Source organism: Athene noctua, chromosome 2, assembly GCF_965140245.1.
Source record: "Athene noctua chromosome 2, bAthNoc1.hap1.1, whole genome shotgun sequence".
In the NCBI taxonomy this organism is placed as follows: Eukaryota; Metazoa; Chordata; class Aves; order Strigiformes; family Strigidae; genus Athene; species Athene noctua.
Window position 1 is genome coordinate 123,547,138 of NC_134038.1, and position 11,974 is coordinate 123,559,111.

Genomic DNA, 11,974 nt, shown 5'->3' on the forward strand with positions numbered 1-11,974 from the left:
TATCATTAGTTCTCATTATTTTGTAACAAATATGTTTAAATTTCACATATACTTTTGTGCCGGAACTTTCCATTACTCTTTAATAACAATATCACTGTATATTTTAGCTCTGTAAGTTACATTTATTATTATTACTTTTTTTTTTTTTTTTTTTTTTTTTTTTTTTTTTTAGATTAAGTTACCTTAAAGAAATGTGTGGTTTGTGTTTCAGGCAGTTTGGTAGGTTAGCAGAAGGTCTTGACTTACAATTGGAACAGTTTGCAGGTTAGTTGATAAGAACGGCAAAAGAGAATAAAGAGAAATTTCACATGACAGTTATTACATGTAATTATGAGGATATACTTGAAAAATTTTGGTATAATTTGAAAATCTGACAGCTTGTGGGTTTTCTGATCTATCATTAGTTGAGTGGATTAATTTTACAACCATAACTCACATTGCAGCTGAGTTCTTTCCATAATGATTTTTCATATTTTCTTCCTTTCCAGGATCATGAAGAACTCTCAGAGTGTTATGTGCTGGAAAAATTATACCTAGTAAGAGGAACATATTCTAGTTGAAAACAAATTAAATGCAACAAACTTTTGAGTACAGATTTCCTTTTTCTTCTTGTCATTATGCTTGCAGTTGAACTGGGATTTTATTTTTTCTTCTAAAAATAGGGTTATGATCTCTTATGGAGTAGGACTGCAGAATATTAAGTAATACGCTGGATCCGTCATACCAGTCACCCTCCCACTGCAGAGGCACTCAGAAGTTATGAGGGGGAGCATGAAGGCATGAGTTAAAAATATCCTATGGACTAAGTGACTGATTTGGTGCTAAGATGATCTTGATGTTAGACTTGGCTGTACTATCTACACCAATTTAGATATGCACAAACACAATTTCCGTTTTACTGATGAGGAAAGTTTTCTGATAGGATATAACATTTGATCTGCGGTGCAATCCTGCCTTATTTAACTGGATTTATGGAGAGTAGATGTACTGTAGTTATACAGAGTAGTCATCCAGAACAATATTTATACATTGACCTCAATATTTATCCCAGTTGTATTACAGGCTGAGCAAAGGAAATCAGCCAAATGCCAATCCAGAAAAGTCTACAAAATATGGCAGTCTTTTCTTTCGCTTCACTTCTGAAGAGCTGGGCACAGTACGTGCTGTGGCCCTAAGTGTGTGGATTGAGGCACCATTTCTGAATGATAACTGGTGGGATGTGTATTTACTATACCAAAGAAGTGTAAATGTCATGTTGACATTTTCCTCTTTAAGTAATTTGATAACATCCAAGTGGAAAAGTTTACTACTATCTGTGTTTTGTTTGAAAGTTTTCCCATTGTGCAATTTCCAGGGTGTTGCACTATTTAATAAGCTTTCTGTGAGCATGAAGAATTTGTTTTTACTAAGAACCTCTTTGGATGCTGACTTGGAGTGGATAACATGTATTTATCAGGATTCTATGGATAAACAGTTCTGAAGTTTAATTCAGTATAACAGTATCCAAAATGCCCCCCGGTAATGCAGCCTCTCTTTCATCAAAGAGTTAACTATGATGAAGAGAAAGATAAGAGCTATGAATAACATTGTCTCAGTAGCTTCCTGTCCACTTGCACCGAACAGTGCTGTGAAAGGAGCTTATGACATTTAAAATGGGTGTGTGGTGCCAGCACGTAACCGACTACACTGTTTTCTGTTTATGCTGAAACTTCTCCTTAGTGCAAATTGTCTATTGTATTTAAACTCTAATCTAGCACACAGGGATGTTAGTGGGAGTCTTTCAGTTGGTTTCAACATTTGTTGGATCAAGCCCAAACAGACTAGTAAATTACGTCAATGTTTCTTTGGTCTGAAGACTTTCCTCTGGAGGGAGTCTTGGGCTGGTGTCCCCAGATACATTCAAGCTCTACATCTACATTCCTGGGCACAATAGCTATCCTATGAGCCCTTGCAGAACAGAAGGCAAGGCCCTTATAGCTCTCGCCTCATGGGTTTGCCTCTGATTTGTGATTCTTCATAAAGAAAAACCGAGAAAGTCCTATCTGGTATTTGTCATTATTTATTGCTATCTCTTAGCAGAGGTACTGAAGTCAGAACATCAAGTTCAGCCTGGCTTAGGTGGCTGCAAGGCTCTCGTCCTTCTCTAGCTCCAGTTAGGAGTGCACATGGGCCTGTGGTAGAGATGCAGAGGTAAATAAGCCAGATAGGAACATGTGTTTAAATCAGGTTGTGGTAGGAGGGATCGCTAAAAGGATTCCCTCCTGCTTGCCTCAGATGATGCCATCCTGGGAAACCTGGTGGCTCTGAACTGTGTTTCTTTGTACCACTCAGCAGACAGGAGCTTCCAAGCAAAAAGTGGGATCAGGCACACCAACCTGTGTAGTCAGCGGCAGCAGGGCATGCCACCGTGCTGTCATCCAGGCAGGCGCAGCTGGTTGTGAGGCAGATGCACGTTGATGGCCACTGGTGGGTTTGTACTCAATTCATATTGTCAGAGCAAGGGCCTGGCTTGGGGGAGCTGGGAAACTGGGGGAGATCAGGTGCTGTAGCCACGCTGGTTAATTTGGGAAGCTCTCTTAGAAAGACTGGGGTGGTTCTTTCAGAGCCGTGGTGCTAGACCTATGAGAGAGTTCTCTGCTCTGTGGCAGAGATGGGGATGCTGCTGGCTGTGACGTGCTGCCTCATACAATTGCTGCTGCTGGCATGGGTAGCTCCGGCTGCCTGATGAGTCACGCTGGCTGGGACTCTGAAAACCAAAGCCTCTGGAGTTTTCTCTCCTTCCTTTGACGGACCAAGTAGGTCACTCTCATGATAATGGGAAACATACTCTGCTGCCAAGCCAACACGGACAGTCAGACTCTTTGGTCTGCAGAAGACAGCAGGGAAGAGGCAGACACAGCAAAATCATTAAGCCTTTTATAATGCAAATGAAATAAATGTAACATTCTGTATAATGTAACTTCATAATAATTCCCTCTGTGGCGCATTCCAAAACTGTATCCTTCACACTGCAACAGAATCACTGCTTGCCCCAATGTAACTTTAGAACCCTTTAACAATGCTGTTTTCCTGTATTTATGGTTCAGTAGTCAAAGGAAAATTAACTGGTATCTCTGCAGTGTACCAATATTTGTGCTCTGCTTAATGCTCCACATAATAATTGCCTTTTCTAAGATAACATTTAAGATAATTCATAGAAAGCTGTCAGGGAAAAAGGAGAACTTGACACTGAAAATCCTCAATTACATGTTAGAATATTTAATTTATATGAAATGTTGCCCTCCATTTACTTATTGAGAATAATGTTAATGTTCTAGCTGTAATTCTAAAGTTAGAAGGAAAAGAAGTAGTCCCTTTTTGATGTTCCTCTATGTTTCGTGTATGCCTTTGTACCATACCTAAAAGAATACTCCTCCAAAATGCAATGTTACTGAGAATCCTACTCAAGGTCTGCAGTATTCAGACAAATTTTTTAGCTAAACAATGACTATGGTTTTGTTTCTTCTCTTCTAATTTTTATTAATGAGCAAGTGCAGAGATCTGATGAAAAGAAAGGCACTTGTATCTTTTTCATGACAATGGCATTGGGTTTGCTATTCCCTATGTTGCCTACTGCAGAGATGAAACAGAAAAACAGTAGGTTCAGACTAAAAAGATGACACAGATTATTATAAAGTGCCTATACGAACAACACAATTTCTATTAATTGCATAACCATATCCGTTAAAATAGTAAAGACATTTAAAAACTTGCAATGGATTTATTGTTAGTTTTCTAATGCAGTTATATTTAAAATAAACAAATAGAAGATTCAATTGTGTATTTCACCATCCAAGATTCATATAACCCCATATGATAGTTCTGTATTTAGGAAGATGTTTCAAATTCGACTTTGTTTGGACCCAGTAAAGAAGCCTATGAAAATACACACCAAAAGATGTTGGAGAGAGGATATTTTGCTTCCAAGTTGTTATCCCTGAATTTTCCAATGAAAGCAGCAGTGCACCAGGCCACATATGGTGTCCCTGAGGTCACCAGAGATCCATACAGTGGTGAGGAGGAGGGCTGGGTCTCTGCCTTGGCCTTTTGTTCCCAACCTTTCAATCCTCTGAAGCTCTATTGGTAAAAGTTCTACCTGAAGAAAATGGTAAAAATTCTACCTAAGGCAGAACTTACAGCCACAGACACATCCTTAGAGTGTCTGAGCTGAGCTCAAAGTGAGGTGGGCTTTGCTAAACTTACTGTTTTGCTTTTAGCAGTTTATCTCCAGGTATGTTGAGGAAGGTGAATTTTCTTCAATCCTGTCTCTTCTGTTAACATGCTCTGCAGACTTGGGACCAGGAACGGTGCTGCAGAAGCCAGCATTGTTGTTGCTGAGAGAAGACTATCACTAGTCATTGTCTTGCTGACCTAAGCCTGTAACATATCTGAACTGTTTTTTTAATTTATTTGCAGATTATAATTTTTAATTTGTAAGATTTTATTTAATAGCCTTGGAGCTCATAGTCTCTATGTTCAAAACAGAAAATTTTAGAAGTAACATAAATTGGAAAAACACTAACATTGAACTATGGAGAGATTTTACTTTTTACTTTCCGGAAAGGGATTTTGTTAATATTTCTAGGAATTCCCCTGGAATCCATCCTTCTTTTCAGCAATGCAGCCACGCTGCCCTGCGGATTCTCCTCTTCCTCTCTTGCTCCCTGATGCCCCACGGTAGCTGCCGTTGTTTGGAAGGCTGTGGACTGGGCCATCCAGCTGTGCCTGGCTCATGAGGTGAGAGGACGGGAGAGGAGCCATGGCACAGTGTTGCAAATGAGCATGATATGGGTTGAGCTGCAGGGGAGGTAGGCTGGGAGCTAAATGTGTGAGACTCCCTCTTGATGTGTGAGATTTGACAGGTCTGTACTGCGAAGGCTACAATTTTAAAATCTTGCTAGGAGGGTTGGAAATACAGTTTCCTCTGAAGCCCAGAGTCAGGCTTGTTAATGATTCTCTATCTTTATTAAAAGAGGCTATTTCTTCTGGCAATGGAAGGAGCGTAACCCTACAATACTTTCAGGACATCTACAGAATAAGTGTATTTAGTTACCCTGAACCGGTCATGCAACCTTTTAAAACATTAAATTCAAGAATCTGGTCCAATCACAGCCCAACCCTTCCTGTATTTCACTATGTTGTTCAGTTTAAAAAAAGAAACCTTGTTTTAAAAAGCTTTATAGACCAAGTTCCATCTACATGAACTGTTTATTTAGGCAGGAAGCTACTCAACTACTATTTCTGGAAATAATGGGAAAGTAGTTGCACAGACAAAAGTAGGAATAATGCCATTGTTGTCCTTTTATTCAAAGCTACCAGAACCCTCTCATTAGGTTTTAAAATTCAGTTGAGAACCCCAATTCTATCTCTAAATTCCTGTTTTGTTCTCAGGCTAAACATAGGGCAGTAAACAATATCCACAATTAACAAAGAATCTTTTAGCTCCATTTCATCTTCATAAGCAAAATCAAGTAGCTTTATACTTTCACTCAACACAGCAAACAAAAAGTGATAGCTGTTAAAACAGAATGAACAATTAACATTCTGTCCTCCAATAGCTGACAGTCCAGCATAGAGCCTTTTGCCTGGACTGGGTTGGATTGGTTGTCTGTGATGGTAAAGTTTTTGAAAACCTCTTTGGATTGGGATTAAGCAACTAGTTTTAATTCCTGACACAGGGTAGTAGAGTTGACTGAAGACAATCTTCTTCAGCTTCTCCAAGAGCTCTGATGATGGCTGTTCATTCCTGCATCAATTACTTGTTCATGAAAATTACTTCTTTACCAACTAAAATACCTAGGCCTTTTTTCTCCCTTAATCCTTATTTCTTCTTGGTTTTATTCCTGCAAAACATGGTAGGAATCTCTAATTCTTACTAGAAAAGGAGGAAAAAGAGAGCTGGTAAAAAAATTCCCAAAACATTCAATGCAACATACATAAAATAAAAAGGTTTGCTCCATTTATGTGGCTAGAACATCCTCTGAGCTGTTACTGGATTGAACAATGACAGACTGTAACAGAGAGAAGGGAATAAAAAAAAGTACTAATAGTGTATATTTATTCTAAGCACTGTTCCTGAATATGGAAATCCGATCTGAAGGCTTCCAGATTTCAGACTACTTTCTATGCGAACACTGTTTTGGGTTCTGCCAGTTCCCCACCTTGGTCTGCAAATGACATGATAGACTGAATGGTTGAACTGAGGTACTGAGAGCAGCGTAGCTCTGGCAGCAAGGAACACGGCTCTCGCTGTGCTCTGCCTGCACCTGCCTACATTGCTCATTCCTCACCAACTGTAGTACACATGTAAGTTTAATGTGAAGGGTGCACAGGCACCTCTGATGTTAGAATATGTTACTGAACCATAAATCAGGTTGACTGTTTCTGCGTCCCCAAATCACTGAAGACACAATTTATAAAATATTGGATGTATGGTTACAGCTTCCTAGTTGCGCTCATTTGCCTTCACCTCTGCATATGCCTGCTAAAAAAGCTAACACTCAAGCATGAACTGTCAAGTTCTCAAAACACCCTGCGTGTACTGCTATCCACAGAACTCTACTTGCTTTGAGCACCTGAATTATAGAGTGTGTATGCTTCACTGATGTCAGCTGCTTTTTCTGAAACACACAGATATGCATACAGGTAGTAAGATTTGTACCCAAATGAAATTTTCAATCTGCTTTCTGCTCATAAATCAGTTATCCTAGGTTCAAACAAAACCAAATGAGGTAGGTAACAACCTTCTGTTCAGCATTATCCAAGTCACGGGCCCATATTTACTAAGCTTTATTACAGTTACCTTTTGCCTTCAGTAAAACATAAAGACTTTTTTTTTTTTTTTTTTTTTTTTTAAATTTGAAGAGAAATTATCATCCAGGTATCCTGGAAGACCAATTAATGAGAGAAAATACTGACCCCAAGCATAAAGTAATAGAAATCTCCGCTGCAGCATTAGTACTAAGAGAATAAAAGCCCCTTCTAGACAATTCCATAGTCACGCTCTTCATTATTACTTTTTTAATATATTTGTTAAGCGTGTAGCTATTGTGGGATGCAGTATTCAGTCTGCATGCTTGTCCAGTGAAGAAAGAGATCCTAAGAACAGAAAACACTGCTGCTGATTGTCTAACCATTTTTGTTCTAGTATTTCCTTACTCTATTAGATTAATCTAAGCAGCTAAAGATTGAGTAATTCTGAAAAGACATATTGGGATTCCACTGCAGAGTGGTTTTTGGATAATATTACAGAAAATAATAAAGTACAACCATTTTTTTTGTTTGTTTGTTTTGGTAGGAAATCATTAACTTTTGGTTTTAGCTTTTCTGTAGCTGCAGTTGAAAACATACTTCCACTGACACTTGCATACAGAGAGTAGACATTACTCTTTCAAAGCAGAGAATTTAAAAGCACAGTTCTCTAACAGCACCCCAGGTGGCTCTAAACAAGGTCATATTAAAGTTGCATTGTTCCTATTTGAAATGTAACTATGAAGTTTTTTTTCTTTTATGTGGTTAAATCTAAGCGCAGATGGTAAGGGTCAAAAATTGACTGGCAACTCATGTGCCAACCAAATACAGGTTTAATGTTTTCCCTTCCTACATAATTTAGGACAGCCACAGAATTTCACAAAACCTTTTCCAGTATTATTTATCTGTACTGCAGTACCACTCAGAGGCTTCATCTGCAGTTCTCCACGCAGTGCCTTAACCATGAGATCATCCTTCCACTTAAATATGATACAATACCTATTATCTGCTGGAGCTTATACAAAAACGTTATGAGCTGGTTACAGCAATAAGATAGTATTTTATGTGCATTACCTTAACTTGTCAGTTATCCCACCTTTTATACCTGTATAAAGAACAGATTAGGTACGAAAAATCAGTGAAATATACTGAGCATTATTTTTACCACAGTCCTTCAGAGTACAAGAGCATATTGTCATATTTATTCCAGAAAAATGACTGATGACACTGTAAGTGGGGCATCAGCTGTTAATTGGGGCATATTACATTCAGCATTTTTTTTTCACAAAATGTAATTAAATATATATCTGAATGAAAGAAAACCACACTCTTTGCTGGGAAAAAGATAGATCACTATGCTTATATGAACTCCTATTTTGTCCAATAGGGCTCTATAAATCCCTAACATTGTGAGCAGCCTCCACTTGTAGAAATTTGGATGGAAAGACAATGCCTTCATGTGATCACAGAAGGCAGTAAACACCCTCTCTGAGCTTTATGTATGGTTTGGGAAATGCATGGTCACCTGCAAGACAGAAGCCTTTGCTTTCCTGCTATGCTTAGAAGTTCACTTGATGGCTGCAACAGGTCTTAACACCAGCCATGAGAGATGGGTTATAAGGAAAGCAAGCTGGGGAAGTTACAAGAAACATTTTAGAAGAACTAGATTTAAAACCAAGATCCTTATGACCATAGAAACAAGCCTCTATGGGTAATCTCTTCCAAGATGTTAAGTCACTTTCAGTAACATAAGGTAACTATCTAGTGTAACACTTTTTTTGAAACTTTTCTGTCTCAGGTAAAATTCAGTATCAATGTGCGAAATCACATATCATTATAATTTTTTTTCCTGCAGCACACATTTACATGTTCATCACCCAAACAAATTGAAAGGAGCACTGAAAACTTTCCTCTAGAATAAACAGATATAAAATGCAATTGGTGATGGCATTACCCCACAGAAACAGGAAATTTAGTAATCACCATTTTATCTAGTCGTAATATTTCTAATGCTGTAACACTGCTGCCCCAGAAGGTCTTTCTTACTTGGACCACTGCAGGTATGCTGAAAAAAACATCTATTTGCAAGTGTTGCTGATTCGTATTGCTCAGTTAAACACACTTTGCAATCACCTAGGCTAGATAAACAGCTCTGAAATGCACCAGGTAATAGCCTAAAATCTTGGGATGTCACTTTTTTACAGCTGGGAATCAATGCTGCACCCTACCCAGAGGTCCACCACCTACTACAGTCTCCATGCTTGTGGCAACAGCTCTTTAGCTAAGGTGCAAGGTCTTTGCCCTTCTGTGCTTCGTAGTCTTTGGTTCACATCCTCTTAGTGACATAACGGTGTGGTTGTATTTTGCTTTGCTGCCCTTTACTACTGCATCATTACCTACTCAGAAAAAGGAAAGACTAATGATGAGTAGCATTTCACTGCTTTCTCACAGTCATGGGTGAATAGGTTTTTCTCTCCCATTGGCTTGTAAAGAGCAAAAGAATCTGCTCTTCATTACAGTAGCATTACACAAAGTTGTGACTGATGAGGAAGGAGCTCTGTGCTGTGGAAATGAAGACCGTGATTCAGACACTATTTTTCCTCCCTTGTGGAGAAAACTAATAGTAGTTAAGAAAAGGATCCTGAAATAATGATAAACATTGGAATGCTTTCATACTGCCAAAACACCCAATTCAGATACAACTGCAGGTATTCCTATTGACTTTACTATTCCATTTTTAGTGTTGATATTTTGGTTAATAGAAGTTTTCCCTTCCAGAATAAGGCAGATTTCAACGTAGCATTGAGACTAAGAGTAATATCCAAATTATTGCTGCGGAGAAGGCTCTGAATGTGATTTTAATAAATTGGAACTTCAAGGAACGAAGCCTCTACCTCAGAGATTTAATATTAGGAGTTTAGGGCCTTTAGTTATTTCTAATGAGCTACAGAGCCATTTCACCCATTAACCATTAGGCTGAATGCCCCTGTACTTGGCACTGGTGAGGCCACACCTCGATTCCTGTGTTCAGTTTTGGGCCCCTCACCACGAAAAGGACATTGAATGACTCGAGCGTGTCCAGAGAAGGGCAACGAAGCTGGTGCAGGGTCTGGAGCACAGGTCGTACGGGGAGTGGCTGAGGGAACTGGGGGTGTTTAGTCTGGAAAAGAGGAGGCTGAGGGGAGACCTCATCGCCCTCTACAGCTACCTGAAAGGAGGTTGCAGAGAGCTGGGATGAGTCTCTTTAACCAAGTAATAAGCGATAGGACAAGAGGGAATGGCCTCAAGTTGCACCAGGGAAGGTTTAGACTGGATATTAGGAAGCATTTCTTTACAGAACAGATTGTTAGGCGTTGGAATGGTCTGCCCAGGGAGGTGGTGGAGTCCCCATCCCTGGAGGTGTTTAAGAGTAGGGCCAACATAGCGCTGAGGGATATGGTGTAGTTGGGAACTGTCAGTGTTAGGTTAACAGTTGGAGTGGATGATCTTCAAGGTCCTTTCCAACCTAGCTGATTCTGTGAACTGAAGCTAAGAATTAAGACAGCTAAGAAATAATTAAACTTATTTTACATGTAAGTAACATCCACTGCCCTCTATCTGAGATTAATTTAGCTGTGTCTCCATGCCAGTTCCTACTATGGACTTGCCACTCCACTGTGTAGCCTCTGCAGAACGGAGATTGCTTACCTGTGTGTTGGGCCTAATTCAGATCAGATGTGATCACAGGTGGATCCACAAATGACAGTGTCTGCAGAAAACACTGATCTACCATGTATTCAAGTTTCCTTTACCAAATTACTCAGATGCCTAGCATTCAGAGTTCCCTCAATAAAAGCTATTGTTCACCTCCAGTCAGACCATCCAACAGAAAGTGTAAAGTGATCTGCAGAGCACAGAAGTAGCAGATGATGAGACACTGCATCAGCACTGCAGGGTGCATATGCACCTATTTCTATTTGTGAAATCCTAGACAAAGGTAAGCTGAGGCCAAGCTGCTCTTAAGGCACTTGTGAAAAATTACCATGTTATTGTCAGTGATGAACAGCAAGAAGACAAATCTTAAACTTCTTAAATTTCAAAACTAATTAACAGTAAAAAAATCTGATTCATGATTTTTGAAAAGTGCAAATTGCTATTATAGCACTGGCCCCAAAATGGACCAGCCTGCAGAATGCAGGAATGGGTATCGAGCTGATCAGCGGTTTGTCTATTTGCTACTGCACTGAGACAGCCAAAGCAGAGAATAAGCATTTAGAAGACTGCCTCAAATCTGCTTTTCTGTTTATTGCAGCACAGCCAGCATCTCAACATTGAGTTTCATTGGGTGCCAGATGTTTATATCTAGATGAGGCAGGAGAAGCTCAACAACTTCTGTCATGTAATATTTAAAGCCTGATTAGGTATTTCTCATTTAATCACATATATTATTAATTTAAATGAAATTACTGTTTCTCCTCACGCCTTTAACCAGCCAGTGCATAAAAGTTGGGTTGCTAAGGCAGAATTATAGCCAAGTATTCCAGCGTAGCTGACTGCATTCTGATTACTTAATAACGCCCAAGTATGTGCAGAATTTGTCCTTGCTGTGTGCCACACAGAGTGCTGCACTACCGAAAAAAACTCAGAAAAAGCTGCACTGCCTTGGCTTAAGCGCCTTCCTTCCCCAGCGTGGTTTGTATTCCAGGTAGTCAAACAAGTCCACGGCTAAGGAAAAACGCCTGACTTTCTGCTCTGCGGCTCCCACGGCACTAATGAGCGAGTCAAAAATGAGCGGCAGAAGCCCTCTCTGAGGGGCCGACCGCACCGCCCTGGCTGAGCTCCGGCTGCGCCGTGGGACCGACCGCTGTTGTGCCCCGGAGAGACTCAGCCTCGGGAAGGCAGCAGCACCGAGCCTGGAAACGAACCGGGATACAGAGCCCGAGGAACGGCTACCGGGCACCGCGGGGCTGCCGGTGCGACACCGGCGTGAGGCTGAGGCCCCGCATCGCCGGGCCCCCGGCCCCCCCGCCCCACACCGGCTCCTCCCGGCGCTGCCGCCCCGCCCGGCGCGGCCCGGCAGGTGCCCGCCGGCGCCCGGCCAGGCCTGGGGCCTAACTTCGGGGAACGGCCGAGCTCCCCCGCGGCCGCGCCGCCGTTCCCTCGCTCTCTTTCCCTCCCGCCGGGGGTCTGGGGCCGGCGCCGCCTC